We start from the raw sequence: 11,168 nt of genomic DNA on the forward strand, positions 1-11,168 counted from the left end.
GACAGGGCCGACGACAAGAAGGGGAGAAGTGAAAGGGAAATGTGCCCTTGGGCCATTTCTAAGTGTTTTGGTGATTTAGTGTCCAACACAAGTGCTTAAGTGTTAATATATGCAAGGTGGTGGACAAAGTGCAAATCAAGTCAAAAGGTATGTTTCTCAGACTTAGTACATTGTTTTAAAGACTAATGTATTGTGTCTAAGTGCTGGAAATAGGAGAAAACAAATTGGAGAGAGATAGCTTTGTTTCAGCCAAAGCCAGCGCTGTCTGGGTGCACCGGACAGTGTCCGGTGGTGCACCGGACAGTGTCCGGTGTGCCAGGCTGGCTCAGGCGAACTTGGAGCTCTCGGGAATAAATTAGCGGCGTACGGCTATAATTCACCGGACTGTCCGGTGTGCACCGGACTGTCCGGTGAGCCAACGGTCGACCGGGCCAACGGTTGGCTGCGCGATCTGCACGAGACACGTGGCCGAGCCAACGGTCGGGAGGGGGCACCGGAATGTCTGGTGCGCCAACGGCTCCCAGGCGTCAACGGTCGGCTCCGCCATAGAAGGAAAGGAATCCGCACCGGACAGTGTCCGGTGGTGCACCGGACAGTCCGGTGCGCCAGGCGACAGAAGGCAAGAATTGCCTTCCTGGAATGCACTCAACGGCTCCTAGCTGCCTTGGGGCTATAAAAGGGACCCCTAGGCGCATGGAGGAGCACACCAAGCATTCCTTGAGCACTCTTGATCACTCACACTCCATTCTTGCGCACTTGTTCGACATTCTAGTGATTTGAGCTCCGTTCTAGTGTGCTAGTCTTTTGAGCTTAAGTCTGGGTTGTGTGTGTGCGTATTTGTTGTGATCTTTGTGTCTTGTGTGAGTTGCTAATCCCTCCCTTACTCCGTGCTTCTTTGTGAATTTCAAGTGTAAGGGCGAGAGGCTCCAAAGTGTGGAGATTCCTTGCAAACGGGTTATAGTAAAGCAAGCAAAACACCGTGGTATTCAAGTGGGTCTTTGGACCGCTTGAGAGGGGTTGATTGCAACCCTCGTCTGTTGGGACGCCACAACGTGGAGTAGGCAAGCGTTGGTCTTGGCCGAACCACGGGATAAACCACTGTGCCATCTCTGTGATTGATCTCTTGTGGTTATTGTGTTTTGTTGAGACTCCTCTCTAGCCACTTGGTATTATTGTGCTAACGCTTAAACAAGTTTTGTGGCATTAAGTTTTAAGTTTTACAGGATCACCTATTCACCCCCCCTCTAGGTGCTCTCAATTGGTATCGGAGTCGTTCTCTTCAAGAAAGGGACTAATCGCCCGAAGAGATGGATCCTAAGGGCAAGGGGATCGTGATCAATGATAAGGAGAAGGAGTCCTTTGTCAACGAGCCGAAAGATGACAAGCCTACCGACTCGGGCTCGGGCCACAAACGAAGAGATGGGAAGAAGAAGAAGACGAGGCGCATCAAGGAGATCGTCTACTACGACGACAGTGACGAGTCCTCTTCTTCCCAAAAGGACAACAACGACAACGACTACGACAAACGAAAGACGGTTAATTCAAACTTTTCTTTCGATTATTCTCGTATTCCGCATAGCTCAAATACACATTTGCTTTCCATTCCTCTTGGCAAACCCCCACACTTTGATGGGGAGGACTACGAATTTTGGAGTCACAAAATGCGTAGTCACTTGTTCTCTCTCCATCCAAGCATATGGGAGATTGTAGAGAGTGGAATGAAATTTGATAGCTCGGATAGTCCTATGTTCATCAACGAGCAAATTCACAAAAATGCACAAGCTACTACTGTTCTTCTAGCTTCATTGTGCAGGGACGAATACAATAAAGTGAGCGGCTTGGACAATGCCAAGCAGATCTGGGACACCCTCAGGATTTCACATGAGGGGAATGATGTCACCATGCTCACTAAGATGGAGTTGGTGGAGGGAGAGCTTGGAAGATTTGCAATGATAAGGGGAGAGGAGCCAACCCAAACATATAACCGGCTATAGACCCTCATCAACAAGATAAGGAGCTACGGAAGCACGCGATGGATGGACCACGACGTCGTTCGCCTATTGCTAAGGTCTTTTACTGATCTTGATCCACATCTTGTGAACAATATCCGTGAAAATTCTAGGTACACAAAGATGTCGCCCGAAGAAGTTCTTGGGAAGTTCGTAAGCGGGCGGATGATGATCAAGGAGGCTAGATACGTGGACGACGCGTTGAACGGTCCAATCCATGAGCCTCAACCCATTGCTCTCAAGGCAACAAGGAGCAAGGAGGCACTACCTAGCAAGGTGGCGCAAGTTGAGGCGGCCGAGCTCAATGATGAAGAGATGGCCCTCATCATCAAGCGCTTCAAGATGGCGCTAAAGGGTCGCAAGGGGCAGCCAATGAGAGCACCTAGAGGGGGGGGGTGAATAGGTGATCCTGTAAAACTTAAACTTATAGCCACAAAAACTTGGTTAATCGTTAGCACAATAATTGCCAAGTGGCTAGAGAGGAGCCAAGACACAATAACCAGAAGAAATCAATCACAGAGATGACACAGTGGTTATCCCGTGGTTCGGCCAAGTACAAAACTTGCCTACTCCACGTTGTGGCGTCCCAACGGACGAGAGTTGCACTCAACTCCTCTCAAGTGATCCAATGATCAACTTGAATACCACGGTGTTCTTCTTTTCTTTGATCTTTTCCCGTTTGCGAGGAATCTCCACAACTTGGAGTCTCTCGCCCTTACAATTGAAGTTCACAAAGAAACACAGAGCAAGGGTGGGAATGAGCAACGCACACAAGACTTCAAAAGATCAGAGCAACAACACGCACACAAGCAGCAACAAGAGCTCGCAACACAACTCAAAGAGTTCACGACTCCACAAGAGCTCTATATGCTATCACAATGAAACGAATGCGTGAGATCGATGTCTTGGTGCTTAGGAATGTTGTAGGAATGCTTGGTGTTCTCCTCCATGCGCCTAGGGGTCCCTTTTATAGCCCCAAGGCAGCTAGGAGCCGTTGAGAACAAATCTGGAAGGCCATCCTTGCCTTATGTCGTCGGGCGCACCGGACAGTCCGGTGCACACCGGACACTGTCCGGTGCCCGATTTCTTTCCTTAACCGGCGCAGCCGACCGTTGCCAACCTTTGCAGATCTGGCGCACCGGACAGTCCGGTGCACACCGGACAGTCCGGTGCCTCCTTCCGACCGTTGGCCAGACCACGTGTCGCGCGCAGATTCCGCGGCCGACCGTTGGCTCGGCCGACCGTTGGCTCACCGGACAGTCCGGTGCACACCGGACAGTCCGGTGAATTTTAGCCGTACGCCGTCGGCAAATTCCCGAGAGCGGCGTCTTCAGGTCGAGGCAGCCTGGCGCACCGGACACTGTCCGGTGCACCACCGGACAGTCCGGTGCCCGAGACCGAAACAGCCTATTGGCTGTACACAACCAACATTCTCCTTTTCTTCTTCTCTCTGTTTCTAACACTTAGACAAATATATTAGTACACAAAACCAATGTACTAAGGCTTAGAAACATACCTTTACTTGTGATTTGCACTTTGTTCATCCATGGGCATAGATTCACATTTAAGCACTTGTGTTGGCACTCAATCACCAAAATACTTAGAAATGGCCTAAAGGCACATTTCCCTTTCAATCTCCCCCTTTTTGGTGATTTATGCCAACACAACATAAAGCAACTAGAACAAGTGCAAAATCACTTCAAATAGAACTCAAATCTATTTTGATTCATTTTTGGCATATATGGATCATCCTTTGCCACCACTTGGTTTGTTTTTGCAAATCAAACTCAAATCTCTATCTCTAAGTCAAACACACATGTTGAAGCATAAAGAGAGTTATTCCAAAAGAGATTGATTAAAGATTTCAAAAACTCCCCCTTTTTCCCATAATCACTACTTCTCCCCACAAGAAGCCAACTTTTGACAAAAGAGACAATAAGAGAGTTTTGACAAAACAAAAAGCTCTATTTCACTATTTTCAAAATTTCTCAAGTGGTAGCTGATCCATTTATTGCTTTGGCCTTTATTTTCTCCCCCTTTGGCATCAAGCACCAAAACGGGATCAACTTTGGCCCTTTAACCCCATTGCCTCACCAAAATCTTCAATTAAGAGCAAATGGCAATAAGAGTTCATGAGATGGACTTGGAATAAGTTACCCTCTCATCGGAGTGCAGTGGAAGTCTTTCATGGTCCAAGTCCAACTTTTCCCTTTCAATTCTCCTTCGAGACTAGATCAAGCAAACTCCTTTGTTGAGGTCAGTGTGTCCGTCGGTCCCCATCGGAGTCTTTGCGGGCTTGGCATCCTTCATCCCAAACCGCTTCAGCAAGTCTTGCGTGTACTTCGTTTGAGAGATGAAGGTCCCGTCCTTGAGTTGCTTCACTTGGAACCCAAGGAAGTAGTTCAACTCGCCCATCATTGACATCTCGAATTTCTGCGTCATCACCCTGCTAAACTCTTCACAAGACTTTTTATTAGTAGAGCCAAATATTATGTCATCGACATAAATTTGGCACACAAACAAATCTCCATCACAAGTCTTAGTAAAAAGAGTTGGATCGGCTTTCCCAACCTTGAAAGCATTAGCAATTAAGAAATCTCTAAGGCATTCATACCATGCTCTTGGGGCTTGCTTAAGTCCATAGAGCGCCTTAGAGAGCTTACACACGTGGTCGGAGTACCGTTCATCCTCGAAGCCAGGGGGTTGCTCCACGTACACCTCCTCCTTTATTGGCTCGTTGAGGAAAGCGCTCTTCACATCCATTTGGTACAACCTGAAAGAATGATGAGCGGCATATGCTAGCAAGATACGAATTGATTCTAGCCTAGCCACAGGAGCAAAAGTCTCCTCAAAGTCCAAACCTGCGACTTGGGCATAACCTTTTGCCACAAGTCGAGCTTTGTTCCTCGTCACCACTCCGTGCTCGTCTTGTTTGTTGCGGAACACCCACTTGGTTCCCACAACATTTTGCTTAGGACGAGGCACCAGTGTCCAAACTTCATTCCTCTTGAAGTTATTGAGCTCCTCTTGCATGGCCAACACCCAGTCCGGATCTAGCAAGGCCTCTTCTACCGTGAAAGGCTCAATAGAAGAGACAAAGGAGTAATGTTCACAAAAATTAACTAATCGAGACCGAGTAGTTACTCCCTTGCTAATGTCACCCAGAATTTGGTCGACGGGATGATCCCTTTGAATCATCGCTCGAACTTGGGTTGGAGGTGCAGGTTCCGCTTCTTCCTCCATCACATGGTCATCTTGTGCTCCCCCTTGATCACACGCCTCCTGTTGATGAACCTGTTCATCGTCTTGAGTTGGGGGATGCACCATAGTTGAGGAAGAAGGTTGATCTCGTTCATCTTGTTCCTGGGGCCGTACTTCTCCAATCGCCATGGTTCGTATAGCGGCCGTCGGAACATCTTCTTCATCTACATCATCATAATCAAAAACTTGCTCTCTTGGAGAGCCATTAGTCTCATCAAATACAACGTCGCTAGAGACTTCAACCAAACCCGATGATTTGTTGAAGACTCTATACGCCTTTGTATTTGAGTCATAACCTAATAAAAACCCTTCTACTGCTTTGGGAGCAAACTTAGAATTTCTACCTTTCTTCACTAGAATGTAGCACTTGCTCCCAAATACACGAAAGTAAGATACATTGGGTTTGTTACCGGTTAGCAGCTCATAAGAAGTCTTCTTGAGGAGACGATGAAGGTAGACCCTGTTGATGGCGTGGCAAGCCGTATTCACGGCTTCCGTCCAAAAGCACTCGGGGGTCTTGAACTCTCCTAGCATCGTCCTCGCCATATCGATGAGCGTCCTGTTCTTCCTCTCTACCACACCATTTTGCTGTGGTGTGTAGGGAGCGGAGAACTCGTGCTTAATCCCTTCCTCTTCAAGGAACTCCTCCACTTGAAGGTTCTTGAACTCGGACCCGTTGTCGCTCCTTATCTTCTTCACTTTGAGCTCAAACTCATTTTGAGCTCTCCTGAGGAAGCGCTTGAGGGTCCCTTGGGTTTCAGACTTATCCTGCAAAAAGAACACCCAAGTGAAGCGGGAAAAGTCATCAACAATAACTAGACCATACTTACTTCCTCCTATGCTCAGATAGGTGACGGGTCCGAAGAGGTCCATATGCAGCAGCTCCAGGGGTCTTGTAGTGGTCATCACATTCTTGCTGTGATGAGCTCCTCCCACCTGTTTACCTGCTTGACAAGCTGCACAAGGTCTATCTTTTTCGAATTGAACGTTAGTCAAACCTATCACGTGTTCTCCCTTTAGAAGCTTGTGAAGGTTCTTCATCCCCACATGTGCTAAGCGGCGATGCCACAGCCAGCCCATGCTAGTCTTAGCTATTAAGCATGCATCTAGACCGGCTTCTTCTTTTGCAAAATCAACTAAATAAAGTTTGCCGTCTAATACACCCTTAAATGCTAGTGAACCATCACTTCTTCTAAAGACAGACACATCTACATTTGTAAATAGACAGTTATATCCCATATTGCATAATTGACTAACCGATAGCAAATTATATCCAAGAGACTCTACTAAAAACACATTAGAGATAGAGTGCTCATTTGAAATTGCAATTTTACCTAACCCTTTTACCTTGCCTTGATTCCCATCACCAAATATGATTGAATCTTGGGAATCCTTATTCTTGACGTAGGAGGTGAACATCTTCTTCTCCCCCGTCATATGGTTTGTGCATCCGCTATCAATAATCCAGCTTGAACCCCCGGATGCATAAACCTACAAGGCAAATTTAGGCTTGGGACTTAGGTACCCAACTCATGTTGGGTCCTACAAGGTTAGTGCAAATATTCTTAGGGACCCAAATGCAAGTTTTGTCACCCTTGCATCTTGCCCCTAACTTCCTAGCAACTATTTTCCTATCCTTTCTACAAATTGCAAAGGAAGCATTCAAAGCATGATATATTGTAGAAGGCTCATTAACTTTCCTAGGACTATTAACAACACTTCTCCTAGGCATATTATGAACAACATCCCTTCTACCAACATTTCTATTATGCACATATGAAGAACTAGAAGCAAACATAGCATGAGAAAAATCATCGTACGCATTATAACTCCTATAAGCATTTCTAGTTTGTCTCCTATCATGATACAAAAAGGCATGGTTCTTTTTAGCACTAGTAGCCATAGGGGCCTTCCCTTTCTCCTTGGCTGAGATGGGTGCCTTATGGCTAGTTAAGTTCTTGGCTTCCCTCTTGAAGCCAAGCCCATCCTTAATTGAGGGGTGTCTACCAACCGTGTAGGCATCCCTAGCAAATTTTAGTTTCTCGAAGTCATTCTTGCTAGTCTTAAGTTGGGCATTAAGACTAGCCAATTCCTCAGTTAATTTAGAAATTGAAACTAAATGATCACTACAAGCATCAACATTGAAATCTTTACACCTAGTGCAAATCTCAACATGTTCTACACAAGAATTAGATTTACTAGCTACTTTAGCATTTAAGTCATCATTAACACTCTTTAAAGTAGCAATGGTTTCATGACAAGAAGATAGTTCACTAGAAAGCACTTCATTTCTTTTAACTTCTAAGGCATAAGACTTTTGTGCCTCTACAAATTTGTCATGCTCTTCATACAAAAGGTCCTCTTGTTTTTCTAAGAGTCTATCTTTTTCATTCAAGGCATCAATCAATTCATTAATTTTATCTACTTTAGTTCTATCCAATCCCTTGAACAAACTAGAGTAATCTATTTCATCATCACTAGACTCATCATCACTGGAAGAATCATAAGTGACATTGTTTTGATTACATACCTTCTTCTCCCTTGCCATAAGGCATGTGTGATGCTCGTTGGGGAAGAGGGATGACTTGTTGAAGGCAGTGGCGGCGAGTCCTTCATTGTCGAAGTCGGAGGAGGAGCAATCCGAATCCCACTCCTTTCCGATATGTGCCTCGCCCTTGGCCTTCTTGTAATGCTTCTTCTTTTCCCTCTTGTCCCCTTTTTCCTGGTCACTTTCATTATCGGGACAGTTAGCAATGAAATGACCAATCTTACCACATTTGAAGCATGAGCGCTTCTCCTTTGTCTTGGTCTTGCTTGGCTGTCCCTTGCGACCTTTAAGCGCCGTCTTGAAGCGCTTAATGATGAGGGCCATCTCCTCATTATTTAGCTCGGCCGCCTCAACTTGCGCCACCTTGCTTGGTAGTGCCTCCTTGCTCCTCGTTGCTTTGAGAGCAATGGATTGAGGCTCATGAATAGGACCGTTCAACGCGTCGTCCACGTATCTTGCCTCCTTGATCATCATTCGCCCGCTTACGAACTTCCCAAGAACTTCTTCGGGCGACATTTTGGTGTACCTGGGATTCTCACGAATATTATTCACCAAATGAGGATCAAGAATGGTAAAGGACCTTAGTAATAGTCGGACGACGTCATGGTCCGTCCATCGCGTGCTTCCATAGCTCCTTATTTTGTTGATAAGGGTCTTGAGCCGGTTGTATGTTTGGGTTGGCTCCTCGCCCCTTATCATCGCGAATCTTCCAAGCTCGCCCTCCACCAACTCCATTTTAGTGAGCATGGTGATGTCGTTCCCCTCGTGAGAAATCTTGAGGGTGTCCCATATCTGCTTGGCATTGTCCAAGCCGCTCACCTTATTGTACTCGTCCCTGCACAAAGAGGCTAGCAACACAGTAGTAGCTTGTGCATTTTTATGAATCTGTTCATTAATAAACATAGGGCTATCCGAGCTATCAAATTTCATTCCATTCTCTACAATCTCCCATATGCTTGGATGGAGAGAGAATAAATGACTACGCATTTTGTGACTCCAAAATCCGTAGTCCTCCCCATCAAAGTGTGGAGGTTTGCCAAGAGGAATGGAAAGCAAATGCGAATTCGAACTATGTGGAATACGAGAATAATCAAATGAAAAGTTCGAATTGACCGTCTTCCTGTAGTTGTTGTCGTCGTCCTTTAGGGAAGAGGAAGATTCGTCGCTGTCGTAGTAGACAATCTCCTTGATGCGCCTTGTCTTCTTCTTCTTCCCATCTTTTCGTCTATGACCCGAGCCCGAGTCGTTGGACTTGTCATCCTTTGGCTCGTTGACGAAGGACTCCTTCTCCTTATCGTTGATCACGATTCCCTTCCCCTTAGGATCCATCTCTTCGGGCGGTTAGTCCCTTTCTTGAAGAGAACGGCTCTGATACCAATTGAGAGCACCTAGACGGGGGGTGAATAGGTGATCCTGTAAAACTTAAACTTATAGCCACAAAAACTTGGTTAATCGTTAGCACAATAATTGCCAAGTGGCTAGAGAGGAGCCAAGACACAATAACCAGAAGAAATCAATCACAGAGATGACACAGTGGTTATCCCGTCGTTCGGCCAAGTACAAAACTTGCCTACTCCACGTTGTGGCGTCCCAACGGACGAGAGTTGCACTCAACTCCTCTCAAGTGATCCAATGATCAACTTGAATACCACGGTGTTCTTCTTTTCTTTGATCTTTTCCCGTTTGCGAGGAATCTCCACAACTTGGAGTCTCTCGCCCTTACAATTGAAGTTCACAAAGAAACACAGAGCAAGGGTGGGAATGAGCAACGCACACAAGACTTCAAAAGATCAGAGCAACAACACGCACACAAGCAGCAACAAGAGCTCGCAACACAACTCAAAGAGTTCACGACTCCACAAGAGCTCTATATGCTATCACAATGAAACGAATGCGTGAGATCGATGTCTTGGTGCTTAGGAATGTTGTAGGAATGCTTGGTGTTCTCCTCCATGCGCCTAGGGGTCCCTTTTATAGCCCCAAGGCAGCTAGGAGCCGTTGAGAACAAATCTGGAAGGCCATCCTTGCCTTCTGTCGTCGGGCGCACCGGACAGTCCGGTGCACACCGGACACTGTCCGGTGCCCGATTTCTTTCCTTAACCGGCGCAGCCGACCGTTGCCAACCTTTGCAGATCTGGCGCACCGGACAGTCCGGTGCACACCGGACAGTCCGGTGCCTCCTTCCGACCGTTGGCCAGACCACGTGTCGCGCGCAGATTCCGCGGCCGACCGTTGGCTCGGCCGACCGTTGGCTCACCGGACAGTCCGGTGCACACCGGACAGTCCGGTGAATTTTAGCCGTACGCCGTCGGCAAATTCCCGAGAGCGGCGTCTTTAGGTCGAGGCAGCCTGGCGCACCGGACACTGTCCGGTGCACCACCGGACAGTCCGGTGCCCGAGACCGAAACAGCCTATTGGCTGTACACAGCCAACATTCTCCTTTTCTTCTTCTCTCTGTTTCTAACACTTAGACAAATATATTAGTACACAAAACCAATGTACTAAGGCTTAGAAACATACCTTTACTTGTGATTTGCACTTTGTTCATCCATGGGCATAGATTCACATTTAAGCACTTGTGTTGGCACTCAATCACCAAAATACTTAGAAATGGCCTAAAGGCACATTTCCCTTTCAGCCAAGCAAGACCAAGACAAAGGGGAAGCGCTCATGCTTCAAATGTGGTAAGGTTGGTCATTTTATTGCTAACTGTCCCGACAATGATAGTGACCAGGAACAAGGGAACAAGAGGGAGAAGAAGAAGAACTATAAGAAGGCAAAAGGCGAGGCACATCTTGGCAAGGAGTGGGACTCGGATTGTTCGTCATCTGACTCCGACAACGAAGGACTCGCCGCCACTGCCTTCAACAAGTCATCCCTCTTCCCCAACGAGCATCACACTTGCCTCATGGCGAGGGAAAAGAAAGTAAGCACTCGTAACACTAGCACTTATGCTTCTTCAAGTGAGGATGCGTCTAGTGATAATGATGAAATAGATTATTCATGTTTATTCAAGGGTCTAGATAGAACAAAGGTGGATAAGATAAATGAATTGATTGATGCTTTAAATGATAAGAATAGATTATTAGAAAAGCAAGAGGACATTTTATATGAAGAGCATGATAAATTTGTTAGTGCGCAAAATTCTCTTGCTCTAGAAATTAAAAGGAATGAAATGCTCTCTTGTGAACTATCTACATGTCATGAAACCATTTCTACTTTAAAAAGTGTTAATGATGATTTAAATGCTAAACTAGAAGTAGCAAATAAATCTAACTCTTGTGTAGAACATGCCATGATTTGCAATAGGTGTAAAGATTTCGATATTGATGCTTGTAGTGAACACATAG

This window comes from Zea mays, chromosome 10, assembly GCF_902167145.1.
Source record: "Zea mays cultivar B73 chromosome 10, Zm-B73-REFERENCE-NAM-5.0, whole genome shotgun sequence".
Taxonomy (NCBI): Eukaryota; Viridiplantae; Streptophyta; class Magnoliopsida; order Poales; family Poaceae; genus Zea; species Zea mays.